General features: G+C 41.8%; 1 protein-coding gene and 1 pseudogene across 2 annotated transcripts in view; both read left to right on the top strand.

Annotated features, from left to right (window-relative positions):
- OCIAD1 (OCIA domain containing 1) overlaps positions 1 to 18,766 on the top strand; it is a 75,590-nt gene that overhangs the window by 15,467 nt on the left and 41,357 nt on the right. The gene's annotated exons all lie outside the window — the stretch shown is intronic.
- On the top strand, positions 4,869 to 7,166 carry LOC100394104 (phosphoglycerate mutase 1-like; annotated as a pseudogene). The gene has a single exon (XR_001910669.4). The product of XR_001910669.4 is annotated as a phosphoglycerate mutase 1-like (transcript).

The raw sequence follows: 18,766 nt of genomic DNA, 5'->3' as shown, positions 1-18,766 counted from the left end.
ATCCTGATGGGAGTGATCAAGAAGAGAAGAAAAAATTGCGGATGCAAGGGATATTGAAATCGTTGGTGGACCAAAAGGATGGGATCTAATGCACATGTGGAAATGTTGGCTTCAGACGGGAGCACTGATGGTTTATGCAAGGTAGCAGAAGGGAAAGCTATAGATCCTGGCAGGCTGATAGATTTAGTGAAGACAAAATGACTGTTTTTTTTTTTTTTCTTATTGCTTCTATTTTTTCCACTTCAAAGGGTGGTCATTATCTAAAAGCAAGAAATGGAGTAAGAATGTTTGTAGTTTAAAGAAAGAAGAGAAGGTGTGAAATGATTATCTAGGAGAGTGGAAAAGGCTAGGAAAAATGTAGCAAGATTGTTAAACAGAGTCAGAGCTGATTTGAGATGTATGGTTAAAACATTTTTGAAGGAAGACCAGTCAACATAGTTACATATTTTTTCTAACAATGTTCGACTGTTCAGTGCTGATGTAAAGTGGATAGAGAATTATATTTCAGACAGAGTTAGGTTCTCTAGCAAGATTGGAGAGTGAGAGGAACAAGGCAGTTGGATGTCCATATGGAGAAAAGAAAGTAATGTGCATGGAATGATGGATGGTGAAGAAGTGGTAGGTCACTGGATTGGCTGCTCCAAAGGTTATGGTTGAGTGTGGTGATAGGGGTAGAGCTAGAAAGAGAAGGATGATTAATCATAAGAGTATAGGATTCTAGAAATCAATATTTTTGTTCTTGCCCATTAGGTCATGAACAATAAAAAAGAAAAGTTAAATAAATAAACACTATTTGGTGGATGATATGGTAATAATAAATTCTCATTTATCAAGGTGTATGACCATGATGGTGTTTTGTTGAAATGGGGTGGAAGAAAATAATATTGGACATGAGAAGGCCACACGTGGTGGCTTACACCTGTAATCCCAGCACTTTGGAAGGCTGAGGTGGGAGGATTGCTTGAGCTCAGGAGTTTGAGACCAGTCTGGGCAACAAAATGAGACCCTGTCTCCACAAAAAAAAAAATAGAAAAAATTAGCTGGGTGCGGTGGTGTGCACCTGTGGCTGCAGCTAATCAGGAGGCTGAGGTAAGAGGATCACTTGAGCCTGGAAGGTCAAGGCTGCAGTGAGCTGTGATCATACCACTGTACTCCAGCCTGAGTGACAGAGCAACACCTTGTGAAAGAAATAGAGAGAGAGAGAGAGAGAGAGAGAGAGAGAGAGAGAGAGAGAGAGAGAGAGAGAAGAGAAAGGGGAAGGGGAAGGGGAAGGGGAAGGGGAAGGGGAAGGGGAAGGAAGAAAGGTAGGAAGGAAGGAAGGAAGGAAGGAAGGAAGGAAGGAAGGAAGGAAGGAAGGAAGGAAGGAAGGAAGGAAAAAGATTAAGGAACTGAGAGGCTAGGGTGTTTACAAGGATTATTTTTTTGTGGATGCTAAAGTCACCAATCATAGGAATATGGGATAGTGATGGACAGAGAGAGAAAAAAATAGATGCTAAAATTTTTGTTGAATAAGCAAGAGTTAGTAAGTGGCTGGTAGGTGACTCAATAAAGAAGAGTAGTGGTCTGCTGACATGTGCTTCAAAAAAGTTAAGGGGTTTTGTTTATTTTGTTTTTAGGGAGGAGGAACCATAAAAATGTCTAAAAGCAATGATAAGAAACAAGGATATCACCTCTAGGTCCTGTGAAAATGAGATGTAGGAGAAAACAGTGACCACTGAGAGAGCTGAGAGTGTAGTTTCTTCAAAGGTGAGACAAACTTCAGTTCAAGAAAGAGGAACCATGAATTCCAAAGCATATAGTAAAGAATTTGTTTGGTTGGGGAAGAGTGGGAAATTGACTCAGATCCATGAATATACTAAACTGTCTGAATGATAATGAATGAAGCAGCTGGTTTGAACTGTTTGCCTGAAGTATATGACATTTGGCATAATGGGATTAATGCTGGTTGTCACTTAAGGGAAGGTGAGTGTCAGTCTTCCTTTCTTAAAAAATTACAATGTGGCTAGGCATGGTGGCTCACGCCTGTAATCCCAGCACTTTGGGAGGCTGAGGTGGGTGGATCATGAGGTCAAGAAATCGAGACCATCCTAGCCAACATAGTGAAACCCCGTCTCTACTAAAAATACAAAAATTAGCCATATGGTGGCATGTGCCTGTAAGTCCCAGCTACTTGAGAGGCTGAGGCAGTAGAATCGTTTGAAACTGGGAGTCAGAGGTTGCAGTGAGCTGAGATCATGCCAATGTGCTCCAATCTGGTGACAAAGTGAGACTGCGTCTTAAAAAAAAATTACGTTTCTTTCTTTATTGGTTCATACTACATGAGTTCACAGCTATAAAAGACAAATGTAAGCATGCTTTATTTTTATATAGATTTAAAGGGGTACAAGTGTGGTTTTGCTATATGGATTTATTGCATAGTGAGGTCTGGGCTTTTAGTGTAACCATCATTGAATAGTGTATACTGTACACATTGGGTAATTTTTCATCCCCACTCCTTCTCCCTCTCCTGCTTCTTCACCCTTCTGAGTCTCCATTGTCTATTATTTCACTCTCTATGTCCATGTGAACACATTATTTAGCTCTCACTTACAAGTAAGAACATGTGGTATTTGACTTTCTAAGTTACTTCACTTAAGATAATAGTTTCCAGTTCCACCCATGTTGCTGCAAAAGACATGAATTCAATCTTTTATATGGCTGAGTAGTATTCTATGGTGTATATGTACCACACATTCTTTATCCAATCCTTTTTTTTTTTTTTTTTTTTTGATGGAGTCTTGCTCTGTCATCTGGGCTGGGGTGTAGTGGCACAATCTCAGCTCACTGCAACCTCTGCCTCTTGGGTTCAGGTGATTCTTCTGCCTGAGCCTCCCAAGTAGCTGGGGTTACAGGTGCCTGCCACCACACCGGGCTAATTCTTTATATTTTTAGTAGAGATGGGGTTTCACCATGTTGGCCAGGCTAGTCTCAAACTTCTGACCTCAAGTGATCACCTGCTTTGGCCTCCCAAAGTGCTGAGATTACAGACATGAGCCACAGCACTAGGTCTACCCAAACATTTGCTGATGTCCACTTAGGTTGATCTGTGACTTCACTATTGTGAAAGTGCTGTGATAAACATATGAGCAGCTATCTTTTCTATATAATGATTTATTTTCCTTTTTGTAGAGGTATCAGTTTTCTTTATAGCCTCTGCTTTGTGCCTGATTTCTTAGCACTTAGTAAGAGAAAGCCAAGTGGCAGCCTTGCCAGCTGTGCAGCCTTCCCTTCTATCCTGCTGAAGATAGTATGACAGGCAGTAAGGAGAGGGCTGATTTTACCAGGGCCAATGAACTTCTCATGGCCTTGTTTAAATCTTTCTGAATTTAGCCATCAAGAACACATTCCTTTAGAAAATCCCTTCCTTCAGTGTCCAAAGGTATAGGACTAGCTATGGCTCCCAGATTAGAAGAGACTGACCTTTCCTAGATTTCTACCAAAGTTGATGTGATGTGATGGCTCAGTCTCTAAGGAAACCAAGTCACTAAGAAAAAAAATGTTTCATCTGGGCACAGTGGCTCATGCCTGTAATCCCAGCACTTTGGGAGGCCAAGGCGGATAGATCATGAGGTCAGGAGTTCAAGACCAGCCTAGCCAACATGGTGAAACCCTGTCTCTACTAAAAATACAAAAAATTAGCTGGGCGTGGAGGCAGGTGCCTGTAATCTCAGCTACTTTAGAGGCTAGGAGAATTGCTTGAACCCAGCAGGTAGAGGCTGCAGTGAGCCAAGATCATGCCATTGTACTCCAATCTGGGCAAGAGAGCAAGACTCTGTCTTGAACAACAACAAAAAAAGGCAAAGAAAAAAGTGTTTCATAATTGATGTTTGTTAAAGTCCTTAGATTTAATGATACATAAATGGTGGATATGAAAATAATAATTGGCTGGGTGCAGTGGCTCACACCTGTAATCTTAGCTTTTTTTCTTTTTTTGAGACAGAGTGTGACTCTGTCACTCAGGCTGGAGTGCAGTGGCGTGATCTTGGCTCACTGCAACCTCTACCTCCCAGGTTCAAGCGATTCTCCTGCCTCAGCCTCCCGAGTAGCTGGGATTACAGGTGTCCACCACCACACCCAGCTAATTTTTGTATTTTCAGCAGAGACAGGGTTTCACCATATTGGCCAGGCTGGTCTCAAACTTCTGACCGCAGGTGATCTGCCCGTGTTGGCCTCCCAAAGTGCTGGGATTACAGGTGTGAGCCACTGTGCCTGATCTGATCCTAGGATTTTGGGAGGGGCTTGCTTGAGGCCAGGAGTTTGATATCAGCCTAGGTAACGCAGGGAGACACCCCATCTCTACAAAAAAAATTTAAAAATTAGCTAGGTATGGTAGCACATGCTTGTCATCCTATGCTGGAGGCTGAGGTGGGAGGACTGCTTGAGTGCAGTCTGCAGTGTGCCATGATCACACACACCACTGTACTCTAGCCTGGGCAACAACAACAACGAAATAGATAAGAGAAAAGAATAATTGTTGTTGCTATATTATTTTCTTTTTGGCGGTTGCAATCTTAATTCCTAGCATCACTGTTAAACATTTAACATTCACCATTTATCAGGATATAGTTTAGAAATTCAAAGCAGCTCAAAGCAAATGAAATTAGCAACAGCTTAAAACAAAACAAAACCAAGTGAAAACCTACAGGCTGCTAAGTGTTTATCCAACAATGAACTGGGCGGTATGAATAGGAGGAGGACTACAGTTCAAAGAATTGAAACTCATGTCCCAACAAGCTAAAAGCTACTAAAAGAGTTTGAGTATAATAGCCTTTTACCCACCTTCCAACACTCTTAACAAAAATTCATGACACAGAATGATGTTTGAAACAATGGGTGTTTTATTTTAACATTTCAAGTCCAAGGTGTTCATGTTTATTACTTGAGTTTGGAATGCCCAGATGGCTGCACTAGGAAACTGATCAAACATCCTTGAGTCTTGTTGGAATGCAACATACGGTTAATACATATAGCCTCTGCTTTGTATCTGATTTTCTTAGCACTTAGTAGGAGAGAGGCAGGCGGCAGCCTTGCCAGCTGTGTGGCCTTCCCTTCTATCCTACTAAAAGTGGCATGACACCAGGGAGAGGGCTGATTTGACCAGTGCAGGTTGCCCAAGCAATTTTAAAACACACTATTATTATAATGATTTTGAGTACATCTTAATGAAAGCTACATTCAAAGTATAGTGGAGAGATAGATGACAAATAAGATTTCATTAAAAGGACTTGAAAAACAGAACATTTCCATAAAAGTTTGAAATAGATGGCTCTTGGGTGCTCAATCTTTTCCATCTTTACAACTTCACCTATGTGCACTGTATAGTCATTACTCCCCTTGAGAAAAGCCTCCTTTCCAGAGTTTTTTCCTCCTCAAGTCCTTTCCCAAAGCTGCTGCCAAAATCAACTTCCTCTGTTGCCATTCTGACAATGTCACTCCCTTCCTAAAATTCCCTTTAATGGTCTCTGTTGGTCTTTATTCGAGAGGCAGATTTCTTGTGCTGCCTTTAGGACAAACACACTATTTATTTATTTAAAACTCAGATTTATTTAAGGCTCCTGCCTATTTTTACAAATCCACATGTCACTTCCCTCTCTATGCAGACTGATTACCTTTCAATGCCTTCTTTATATTTATTAATGTTTAGATTGTAAATATTTTCTCTAGTTTTGGCCAATAAGAGTTCCTTATTTTACTGCTATCCTTTTCTCATCTCTACCCCAGTGCTAATCTATACACACTAAAAGTCTCTGGAGCTATTCTCCCAAAATTTGATTATTTTTGAAGAATTACACAAGAAATCATGCACTAAAAATTTTAAGTACTTTTAAAGAATTAAAAATAATATTGTGGAATTTCCCTAATGCATGAAAAGACCTTTCAAAATGAGTCACATGGCCAGGTGTGGTGGCTTATGCCGGTAATCCCAACACTTTGGGAGGCCAAGGCAGATGAATCACCTGAGGTCAGGAGTTCAAAACCAGCCTGGCCAACCTAATGGAACCCCGTCTCTACTAAAATAAGTACAAAAATTAGCCGGGCATGGTGGCAGATGCCTGTAATCCCAGCTACTGGAGAGGATGAGACAGGAGACTCGCTTGAACTTGGGAGGTAGAGGTTGCAGGGAGCCAAGATCGTGCCATTGCACTCTAGTCTGAGTGACAAGAGTGAAACTCCATCTCAAAATTTAAAAAAGAATAATAGTCAGCCGCATCCCCATCCCGCAGCCATGGCCGTCCACAAACTGGTGCTGATTTGGCACAGTGAGAGAACGTGGAACTGGATGGAGAACTGCTTCAGCGGCTGGTACGACGCCAACCTGGGGCTCGCGAGCCACAAGGAGGCGAAGCGCGGCAGGCAGGCGCTGCTAGATGCTGGCTATGAGTTTGACCTCTGCTTCACCTCAGAGCAGAAGAGAGCGATCCGGATCCTCTGGACAGTGCTAGATGCCATCGATCAGATGTGGCTGCCAGTAGTGAGGACCTGGCGCCTCAATAAGCGGCACTGCAGGTGTCTAACTGATCTCAATAAAGCAGAAACTGCTGCAAAGCATGGTGAAGCCCAGGTGAAGATCTGGAGGCGCTCCTATGATGTCCCACTGCCTCCGATGGAGCCCGACCATCCTTTCTACAGCAACATCAGTAAGGATTGCAGGTATGCAGACCCCACAGAAGATCAGCTACCCTCCTGTGAGAGTCTGAAGGACACCACTGCTTCAGCTCTGCCCTTCTGGAATGAAGAAATAGTTCCCCAGATCAAGGAGGGAAAACAGGTACTGATTGCAGCCCATGGCAACAGCCTCCGGGGCATTGCCAAGCATCTGGAGGGTCTCTCTGAAGAGGCTATCATGGAGCCTTACCTGCCAACTGGTATTTCCATTGTCTATGAATTGGACAAGAATTTGAAGCCCATCAAGCCCATGCAGTTCCTAGCGATGAAAAGACCGTGGGTAAAGCCATGGAAGCTGCGGCTGCCCAGGGCAAGGCCAAGAAGTGAAGACCAGTGGGCAGGCTGCTGTCCCCAGGAACACCCTCCCTGCCTGTTGTGTCCCTCTACCCCTCCCTCCTGCACATGTCACACTGACCAAATCTGTAGACATCTTGAATTGTAGCTGCAGACGGGGACTGGTGGCTCTCATTTTCATTTTAGCCATTTTGTCTCCTGCACCCACTCCCTTCAAACATTCTAGTCAGAAAAGCACTTCTAGGACACAGGTTCTCAGTCCAAGCTGTGGAAAGGCTCCCCTAATCCAAGAGAGTTTAAAGGTAGTGACCTGGGTTTTTGCAAGTGCTTTGTTTACTAAGGACTTGTAGGGAGGAACCATGCTAAGCCGTGACCAATGAGGAGAAGCAAGAGAGCTTGTCTGCCCCCCAGGTGCCAGTCCTCTGCTGCCTGCAGTCAGGCCACTGCCTGGGGACTCTAGTCATTCCAGTGGAAGATGAATGTAACCTGCATGGTGATGTGACAACTGTTTCCTCCCTGACCGGTCACCAGAGGAGCTGCCTCTAGAAGGTTGGATCAATCCTGAATTTAGTTTAGGTGTTACATTTACTTTTATATATATATTTTAAAGTATAGTATATATAAATAATACAAAACAGTAACCCTTCTGGGGTTTCTTGTGGCAGTTGAAATAGTAGCATATGTGGCCATCAGAAAATAAGCCATTCCTCATACCAACATGGGATCAGCTCCTTGACCTCTGAGGGGCAGGAATGCTTCCTGCTGTGTGTTTTCGAATCCCTCCTGCCTTGTTTTGTGGCAGTGAAATGCCTCTTGGTTCTGTCCAAGTGTCTGTTTCACTGATTTCTGAATCGTGTTCTAGTTGCTTGGCCCAGCCATATAGGTCCAGTGTTCATTTGAGCATAACTGTACTGAATCCTTTTTCAGTATAATAAAGGAGTGACGTGCAATAAACAACAACAAAAAAAAAGTCACAGGAAAAATTATCTAATATTATGGCCATGGACAACTTCTAGGAAAAGGTTCTCTGGATTCTGAAACACACTAATGCTATGTTCTTTTATTTCATCTTTTTTTTTTTTTCTTTTTAACCTAGAATTCAAGACCCAGTTTGGTTATTTGCAAATTGTGGATTTTTGTCATTTAATCTCTTTGAGCATCAGTTTCTTGTTGGTAAAATGGAAATAATATCTATATGGGCTTTTTGGACAATTCAATGGCATTCATAAAGTAAAAACTGTTATACAAATACAAGAGATTATTATTACTTCCTTCAAGTGTTCCCTTTCAATTGTGAACTTTCCCAGGATTTCCCCTTTTCATACATTTTTATTTATTTTTATTTTTTAGAGACAGTATTGCTCAAAGGCTGGAATTCAGTGGTACCACAATAGCTCACTGCAGCCCCAAATTTCTGGGCTCAAGTGATCCTCCTGCCTCAGCCCCCAAAGAAGCTAGGACTGCAGGTGTGCATGCCCGGCTAATTTTTTATTTTTTACTTTATAGAGGTGGGGGTCTCACTGTGTTGCCCAGGCTGGTCTCGAATTCCTGGCTTCAAGCAGTCCTTTTGCCTTGGCCTCCCAAAGTCCTGGAATTAGAGGCATGATTCTAATTCTACCTGGCCGCACACATTTTTATCGGTGATAAGTCTAGTAGTGTTGTTATAGACCTACCATTTAAATGGGAAACTGTGCTAAAGCTCTCTGAGCTACTGATAGTATTGCTAATATTTTATTCTCTCAATCATTACTATATTTTACAGGAAACCAGACATACTAATTTTATTTTTTCCTGATTATAATTTTTAAAATATAGAAAGCTTATAGGAGAAAATAAAATTTATTGGAAACTTCACCATCTCCCACCAGAGAAACCCAACTGTTAAAATTTTGGTGTATTTTTTTTCATATTTTTTCCAGGCACCTTAAATGAATTATCTAATTTGTTCTTCAAAACAACCTTGTGACCTAGGTGCTAATACCATGTTCTACCTTTCACGGAAGAAAAAAATCTGTTCAGAGACATGAACTTGCTGAAAGTCATACAGGTCAGGTGATCAGGTTAGGAATTGAATGCTGGCTGCCTGATGCTAGAGTCCTTACTGTTAAGCACTTGGTTCTTTTATCTTTATTCTATCTACAATGCTGTAATTCCATTGTGCCATTTGTGCACCACTTTTTCATCTACCATAAAATAGTGATCGTTTTACTATGCTATTATATATTCACTTACAATATGAATTTTAATAGTCTTTGTGGCATGGATATCATAATTTATCTAATTCTCCCCTATTATGAGATATTTATTTTCATTTTTTTACTGTCATATTCATTTTTAAAGTGATAATTATATATATGTTCAATATTAAAATCCCCTGTATGCCATTCTCCAAAGAGAAACTCCATCCTCTTTCTCTCTCTCTCTATTTTTGAGTTGAACATTCCTAACAGTTTAGTATATATTCTTCCAGGATTATTATTTTATTTTATTAAAAATGTTTTTACCTTAATTTTGGGAGTACATCCTAGGTATAATTATTTTATTTTTTGACAAAAACAATGAATTCATCTCTATGTGTCTTGCATCTTGCCTTTTTGGCTTTGCTGTATTTTACAGACATCTTTCATGTTGGTTCATGTATTTATCAGGACTTTTTGTAGCAAAAATTAGACATCAGTTTAAACTAGATCAGATTAAAAAGGATTTTTTTTTTTCCTGCAAAGTCCAGAGGTAGATATGTACCCCATGTGCAGCTGGATCCAACTACTCTCAAGATAGCGTCAAGAAACCTTTCTCTCTTCCATTCTGGTCTCTGCTTTCCTTTGCAGTGACTTCCTTCCAAGGCAGGAACCAACAGTTGAGCAATCCCAGTGGACGAAGTATGCCTTTTGCCAATACTTTCAGCTAAGATCTCAGTGTGGACAACAGCCTAGCTTGAGACGTGAGCGCATAGCTAGAACCAAGGAGTGGAATCAGCCTCAACCTCACCACACTGACTGAAAGGGAAGAATGCTTTGTTTTGCAAAAGAAAATCAAGGCATTGCTACCAAAAGAAGAGAGGCATCTGGGAAGCTGCAACAATGAGCATTTGCTATGGTACATATGGATCTACTTATGATGTGAGCTAGACGTTTTTGGCAATTGGATTATCGTTTGTTCAACTATTATTTTCAGAGATTGGGTATTGCTCTATTGACCAGACTGGAGTACAGTGGTGTGAGTGTAGCTCACTGCAAATAAATATGGAGGAAGTGATAGTGTGTGATCTCTGACACTAGGTCATACAGGGCATTACAGCTTCCTCCTCTACTTCTCACATCACTCACTCTGCAGAAGCCTGATGCCTGATCATGAGGACACTCAACCAGCACGAAGGAGAGGAACTAAGGCCCCTGTCAGCAACTGTGTCAGTAAGCTGCCTTGGAAGTGGATACTGTAGCCCCAAGAGAGCCTTCAGATGATTGCAAACCCGGTCTGCATATTCATCACAGCCTTGTAAGAGATCCTGAGGCAGAGCCACACAACACCTACTCCCAAATTTCTGAGCCACAAAAACTGCCAGATAATAAACGTGTGTTGTTTTGAGCTGCTAAATTTTGGGATAATTTATTACACAACAATGAAAACTAATACAGGGACTATACAGATGGTAAGCAATTTGAAACCTTGTTTGGTCAATTCTATAACTTACTTTGGGTAAATGTGAAAAAAGACATAAGATTTATGATATGGTAATAATCCCAGCTACTCAGGAGAGGATCACTTGAGCCCAGGAGTTCAAGGCTGCCATGAGCTTTGATCGTGCCATTGTACTCCACTCTGAGTGACAGAGCGAGACCCCCATCTCTTAAAAAAAAAAAATTATCAGAAATCTCTCTTGTCCTTTTTATGAAAATTTTTCTTTGTATTCTATATTCCAGTCTGTTTAGTTAACAGTTGTTTAGAAAAAAAATTCAATGCTAAGCAATTTTACTTTTGTATTTTGTATGGATTATACAGCTATATGCTGGCTTTATAAATTAATGATCTCTAGAAAAGAAAATATTCATACTCTGTTTTCTAAAATTAAAGCCATCCCAATTTTATTCATTCAGTTTCATGTCTGGCTTCTTTTGCATTTGTCATTTAAATTTTGAAAAACAGGCCAGGCACGGTGGTGGCTCATACTTGTAATCCCAGCACTTCGGGAGGCTGAGGCAGGTGGATCACCTGAGGCCAGGAGTTTGAGACCAGCCTGGCTAACATGGTGAAACCCCATCTCTACTAAAGGTACAAAAATTAGCCGCATGTGGTGGCAGGTACGTGTAGTCCCAGCTACTGGGGAGGCTGAGGCAGGAGAATCACTTGAACCCAGGAGGCAGGCAGAGGTTGCCGTGAGCCAGGATCATGCCCCTGCACCACAGTGAGACCTTCTCTCAAATAAATAAATAAATTTGGAAAAACATTTTAAAGAAGATATTCCAGTTTTTTGCTTTCATTAGGACACTTTTTTGGGGGAACTTTGGAAAAGGACTTTGCATTTTGTTAGTTTTCATTATTTTCCTAAATCACTTTTATGAATTTTTTCTCTTTTTTCTACTCGGGAAAATCTTTTCTCTTTAGATTATATCATAGAGAATGTTTAAAACCCACTTCAAATTCTGGATTTTTAAAATTACACCACAGATACACAGAATAAGATTGATTTGACTAATCATACTCTGGTTGATAGCCCAGAATTATCCCTGCCCTTGCCCTTTTAAATTAACTTTAGTCCCTCCCTCCCTCCCTCCCTTCCTTCCTTCCTTTCATTCCTTCCTTCCCTCCCTTCTTACTTCCCTTCTTCCTTCCTTCCTCCCTCCCTCCCTTCCTTCCTGCCTCCCTTCCTCCCTCCTTCTTTCCCTGTCTCCCTCTCTCTCTCTCTCTCTCTCTCTCTATGAGATGGAGTCTCCCTCTGTAGCCCAGGCTGAAGTGCAGTAGCGTGATCTTGGCTCACTGCAACCTCTGCCCCCCAAGTTCAAGTGATTCTCTTGCCTCAGCCTCCCAAGTAGCTGAGACTACAGGCACAGACCACCACACCTGGCTAATTTTTGTATTTTTAGTAGAGACGGCTTTCACCATGTTGGCCAGGATGGTCTCAATCTCTTGACCTCGTGATCCACCCACCTCGGCCTCCCAAAGTGCTGGGATTACAGGCATAAGCTACTGCACCCGGCTTTCACTCTGTTGCCCAGGCTGCAGTGCAGTGGTGCCATCACAGCTCACTGCAGCCTCAAACTTTTGGGCTCAAGTGATTCTCCTGCCTCAGCCTCCAGGGTAGCTGGGACTACAGGCACAAACCACCAACAGGTGGCTATTTAAAAAAATTTTTGTGTGTAGAGACAGGGTTACCCAGGCTGATCTCAAACTTCTACCCTCAAATGATCCTCCTGCCTGAACCTCCTGAATAGCTGGAACTACAGTGGTTATGAATTTGTTTAAAATACAGATTCTGATTGAGTAGGTCTGAACAGGAGCTCAAGATTATAGTGAGCTATGATTGAGCCACTGCACTCCAGCCTGGGTGAAGAGCATAATCCTGTCTCAAAAAACAAAAATAAAAAAATCTGAGAGGCACTGATCTAGAGCATGGACTAGATCTAAATCCTGGATCTACCACTTATTAGCAATCTGAACTTCAGTAAATTATATGACATCCTTGTATCTCAAATTCCTCATGTATAGAGTGGGGATAATAGTACCAAGTACCTATTGGGTTGTTATAAGGATTCATATGAGATTGCTCCAAAGTGTTTAGAATAGTACCTGACTCACACTAAGTGTGTAATCAATGTTAGGCATTATTATTTATTCCCTTTCTTGCCTCTTTTTAAAAGTATGTTTCTTGATCTCTTCCCATCATTTTAATCACTGGTTTCCAGTTGCAGGCTGGCCTAAGCAAAATTAACTGAGAGCTCTTAAAAATTTAGATTCCTCCTTCTCTCATCTCTGAAGATTCTGCTTCAGTAGATTTGGGGAGGGGCTCCAGAGAATCTGTATTTTTAAAAACTTCCCAAGGCGATTTGATGCTCAAACTCACTGCTTTAAATGTGGGTGTTTCCCAGTGTTCATTTTACTCTTTTGCTACTATGACATCAACTTCATCTATGGCCTGATGTCTCCAGCCCAGATGTTTTCCTGAGCCCTACATCAGGCACTGTTACTTTGTACCAGGTACTGTTCTAAGAATTTTACATGTATCATGTTATTTCGTTCTTAGAATAAGAGGTGGATACTATTAAAGTACTATTTTTACAAACCAGGGGACCTAAGCACACTCAATGTCATAGAGGTAATAGCTCCAGACCAATACATCCAGCTGCTCACTACAGCTCTCCACTAGGGTATTGTGCTGTTTTGTATAGGTTCTCTCCAAAACTCAGGTGTTGCAAATACGATGCTATTAAGAGGTGGGGCTAGCCAAATGCAGCGGCTCAAGTATATAAACCCAGCATTCTGAGAGGCCAAGACAGAAGGATCACTTAGCCCAGGAGTTCAAGACCAGATTGGACAAGGTGGTGAAACCTCATCTCTACAAAAAATTAGCTGCGTGTGGTGATGTGCATCTGTAATCCCAGCTACTAAGGAAGCTGAGGTGGTTCAATTACCTAAGCCTGAGAGTTTAAGGCCACCGCGAGTGGTGACTGCGCCACTGTACTCCAGGCTGGGTGACAGAGTGAGCCCTATCTCCAAAAAAGAAAAAAAAAAAGATGGTGCCTTTAAGAGGTGATTAGGCCTTGAGGGCTGCTCTCCCTCCACTCCTCCCACTTTTTTTTTAAGACAAGAGTTTCATTCTTGCCCGGGCTGGAGTGCAATGGCACAATCTTGGCTCACTGCAACCTCTGCCTCTGGGGTTTAAGTGGTTGTCCTGCCTCAGCCTCCGAAGTAGCTGGGATTAGGCATGCCACATCACACCCTGCTAACTGTGTATTTTTAGTAGAGTTGGGGTTTCTCCATGTTGGTCAGGCTGGTCTCGAATTCCCGACTTCAGGTGATCTGCCTACCTCAACCTCCCAAAATGCTGGGATTACAGGCATGAGCCACCATGCCCGGATGGCTGCTCCCTTATTGATGGGATTAAGGACCTTATAAAAGAGGTATTGCAGCATTTGGCTGACTTGCCCTAACCCCTTCCTCCACATGAGGACATAGTGTTCCTCCTCCCTCTGAAAAACAAAGCCCTCACCATACAGTTGAACCTGCTGGTGCGTTAATCTTGGACTTCCCAGCCTCCAAAACTATAAGAAATAAATTTCTGTTCTTGGTAAATTACCCGGCCTGTGGTATTCCATTACAGCAGCACAAAGGAAGCAAGATAATTGTAAACTCAGCACGTCCAACACTCAGCTGATATATATGTTTCTCCCTCAATCAAATTTTTCTCCCTCTAGTATTCTCTACGGCAGTCAGTGGTCCTACCACCCAGTACTGTTACCAAACCTGAGAGTCATTCTTGTTCTCTTCCTCTTTAACAACCCTCCTTAGTTGGTAACTGCATCCCTTTGATTATATGTTTCATTATTTCTTAAATCTGTTCACCTGTCTTCATCACCATTTCAACCATCTTAGTTCACGTCTTCATTCTTTTTCCTTGTATTAGTAAAACAACCTTAATTAAATATAGCTTTTCTCCTTGCCTTTAATTTAATCTGTTAGCTACACAGCTCAGAGTGATTTTTCTGAAATTCAAATCTGATTATATTTCCATTTCCTCGTTTAAAATCCATCTGTGGCTTTCCCTATTGCCTTCAAGATAAAATGTAAAGACCAGGTGCAGTGGCTCATGCCTATAATCCCAACACTTTGGGAGGCCGAGGCAGGCAGATGACCTGACATCAGGAGTTCGAGACCAGGCTGGCCAACATGGTGAAAACCCATCTCTGCTTCAAATACAAACAAATTAACCGGGCATGGTGGCGGGCACTTGTAATCCCAACTACTCGGAAGGCTGAGGCAGGAAGAATTGCTTGAACCTGGGAGGTGGAGGTTGCAGTGAGTTGAGATTGCACCACTGCACTCCAGCCTGGGCAACAGAGTGAGACACAGTCTCAAAAGAAAAAAAAATTTTTTTTAAGATAATATGTAAAATCCTAATTATGACATTTGAGGCCCTTCATATTATGGCCTCTGTCTACCTTATCTGCTCTTATCACCTTCTCTCTGCCACTTTATTCTCTAGCTATTACTAATAACATTTGTAGGATGCCCAAGCACCCAGTCTTTCACCTGTTATTGCATATGCTGCCTAAGCATCCACTCCCTTGTTCTTCCCTTGGCTAACTAATTGCAGTCCCTCACAATCACCTCTCCCAGAAAGTTTGGCCTGCTATGTTTTCCTCTAATGACCTGGGCTCCTTTTAATCACAGTAGTGACTTCATTGCATTATAAACTTCAAACTTAAGTCCTTAACCATATGGGTTCCAAAGTCAGACTGTATGGATTTGAATCCTAGCATCACTGGTTACTATCTCTGTGACATTAAGTATGCTTCTTCATTTCAGCGCTTTGGTCCCCTTGTTTGTAAAATATTATTTAATAGTATCCACCTCTTATTTTGAGAACTAAATGAAATGATACATGCAAAATTCTTAGAACAGTGTCTGATGCTTGACAAATATTAGATATTCTTACTATCTCTGCCAAAAATAGCTAGACTTTCAGGAGCAGAGTATATGTAAGTGTGTTTTGAGATGGAGTCTCACCCTTTGAGACAGAGTCTCGCTTTCTCACCCAGGCTGGAGTGCAATGGTGTGATCTTGGCTCACTGCAACCTCCGTCTCCCGGGTTCAAGCGATTCTCCTGCCTCAGCCTCTTGAGTAGCTGGGATTACAGGTGCTTGCCACTACATCTGGCTAATTTTTGTATTTTTAGTAGAGATGGGGTGTTTCACCATGTTGGTCAGGCTGGTCTCAAACTCCTGACACTGTGATCCACCCACCACGGCTTCCCAAAGTGCGGGGATGACAGATGTGAGCCACGGCGACTGGCTGTTTTTAAGAGATGAGATCTTACTACATTGTCCAGGCAGGCCTCGAACTTCCTGGGCTTAAGGGATTCTCTTATCCAGTCCCTGTCATATGATATATGCTCATTAATGACTATTGCTTATTTATTTAGTCTTTTAAAAAATATTATTTAAGCACCTAAGTGCCAGGCACTGTTCTAGGCACTAGGGATACATCAGTGAAAAAATTAAAATCCTGCCTCATGGTGCTTACCTATAGACAGACAAGGAATGAGTAAAACAATAGGTTGGGTTGTAATAAGTGCTACCAGAGGTGGGGAAAAGCAGGGAATAGGAGAGGGATAGGAAATGCCTGCAATGGATAGTGACTGAGGATGGGAGAAAAAGAAGTGAGGAGTTGCAATTTTTTTTTTTTTGAGACTGAGTCTCACTCTGTCACCCAGGCTGGAGTGCAGTGGCATGATCCTCCCACCTCAGCCTTCCAAGTAGTTGGGATCACAGGCACACACCACCATACCTGGCTAATTTTTCGTATTTTTAATAGAAACAGTTTTGCCATGTTGTACAGGCTGGTCTCGAACTCTTGAGCTCAGGCCATCCATCCACCTTGGACTCCCAAAGTGTTGAGATTACAGGTATGAACAACTATACCCAGCCTGATCCCTTCTCATTAGATCTCCCGCTACCACCTTGATTCACATCATCATGATCTCTTGCCTAAATTATTGCAGAAGTCCCCAAACTGGCCTCCAGGTCTTGCTTCACTTTACTCTTAACACAGTAGCCAGAGTGATCTTATTAAAATCCAAGTAGATGGCCACTTCTTTACTCAGAACCCTCCAAATGGCTTCCCATTCTCCAATAAAAGCCAAAGTCTTTACAATGGCATAGGAGGCCCTTCAGTCTTTTTTCCCTTTTCCTCCAGACTTTATACTCCACCATGCTTTCCCTCGTTAATTACACTCCAGCAACACTGCTCTTGCATTTTCTCAAACATGCCAAGCAGGTACCCATCTCAGGCTCTATGTAATTGCCCTCAGATAGCTGCATAATACAATTCACCACTCCTGGGTAAGGCAGAGGTTCCAGTGAGCCAAGATTGTGCCACTGTACTCCAACCTGGGTGACAGAGTGAGATCCTGTCTCAAAATAATAATAATAATAATGGATCAGATTATGGATATACTTTAAAGGTAAATCCAATATAAGTCACAAAAAAATTTTATGTAGAGAGAGAAAGAAGAGTCAAGGATGCCTCCACAGATTTTAGTCAAATAAAATGGAAAAAGGAGTGCCTTTAAATGAGATGGAGAAGACTGAAAAGAAGTGTTTCATTTTTTTTCTTTTGTAGTGTTAAAGACCAGAAATTTGGTTTCAGCTATGTAAAGTTTTGAGATGCAAATTAGATACATGTAGGCAGACATATGCATCTGAAGTTCCAGAGTGAGGTCTATACTCAAAAACCAAATTTAAGGCTGGGCAGTGGCTCATGCCTGTAATCCCAGCACTCTGGGAGGCCGAGGTGGATCATTTGAGGTCAGGAGTTCAAGACTGGGCAACAGGGTAAAACCTTGTGTCTACTAAAAATACAAAAAATTAGCCAGGCATGGTGATACATGCCTATATTCCCAGCTACTTGGGAAGCTGAGGCTTAGACCCAGGAGGTGGGCAACAGAGAGAGACTTCGTTAAAAAAAAAAAAAAAAAAAACACCTAAATTTGGCATTTACCATATGCTATTTAAAGCCTTGAAACCAGTGTAGGTTACCAAGAAAGTGACTACCAAGATGTCTAAGGTCTGTCTGAGTCAAAGCCACCCCAAAATTTGGAAATCAGAGAGATGAGAAAGAACCAGCAAAGGAAACTGAAAAACAGTGGTCAGTGAGATAGAGGGAAAAAAGGAAAAGGGGGCCAAATTTTTGAACAAAGTGAAGAGAATAAAGGAGTGACTGTGTCAAAAGTTTAGAATAGGTCACATAATACAACAATTGAGAATTGAAAGATGGAAAGACTGATTTAGTAACACAAAGGTCATGGAGTCTTTGATGAGGACATTTGCCATGGAAGGGCTAGGGTAAAAGTGTTTGGAGTGAGCCCAAGAGAAACTGGGAAGAGAAGAATTAGACACAGGAAGTGGAGATAATTCTTTCAAGGAGTTTTGTCATAAAAGAGCAAATAAATGAGGATATGAAGTCAAGAAAAGCTTTGGGATTTTTGTTGTTAAAGGTGAGAATCATAACTCGTTTATAAGCTGATGGGAGTTTTCTTACAGTGAAGAGAAATCAGGGATGGGAGACGGAGTGGGTAGAACTGTTGGAGGTGAGTACCTTGAGTAGGTGCTCAACCTTGAGTAGGTGAACACCTTGAGTAGGTGAAAGAGGATGCAATCTACCTCACAAGTACAGGGCTGGTCCTGGATAGGAGCACAGGCAGAAGAGCTGTGTGTGTCATGGCGGAAAGACACTATACGGGTATAGGTACAGAAGAATTCCACAAACTCTTGTCATGACATCTATCCTGCATGATGTGGAATTCCGATTGCTTCTTTAAAGAAATATCACAACACTTTTTTTTATTACATACTATGATTTTTCATTTAACGAAATATTTTTAAAAGGGCCTGGTATACGTGACATTGTTGATATGGTGGGGGGTCCCTTTACTTACAGGATCAATACTGTGGGTGAAACAAGTAGACAAACAATTGTGATGTAGTAAGCGTTATCCTAAAGGCATGTGAAAATGCTGCAGGAACTGGTTAGGCGCAGTGGCTCACACTTGTAA

Source organism: Callithrix jacchus, chromosome 3, assembly GCF_049354715.1.
Source record: "Callithrix jacchus isolate 240 chromosome 3, calJac240_pri, whole genome shotgun sequence".
Classification (NCBI taxonomy): Eukaryota; Metazoa; Chordata; class Mammalia; order Primates; family Cebidae; genus Callithrix; species Callithrix jacchus.
The sequence above is the reverse complement of the archived record's forward strand: the minus strand, read 5'-3'. Positions and strand labels throughout refer to the sequence as shown.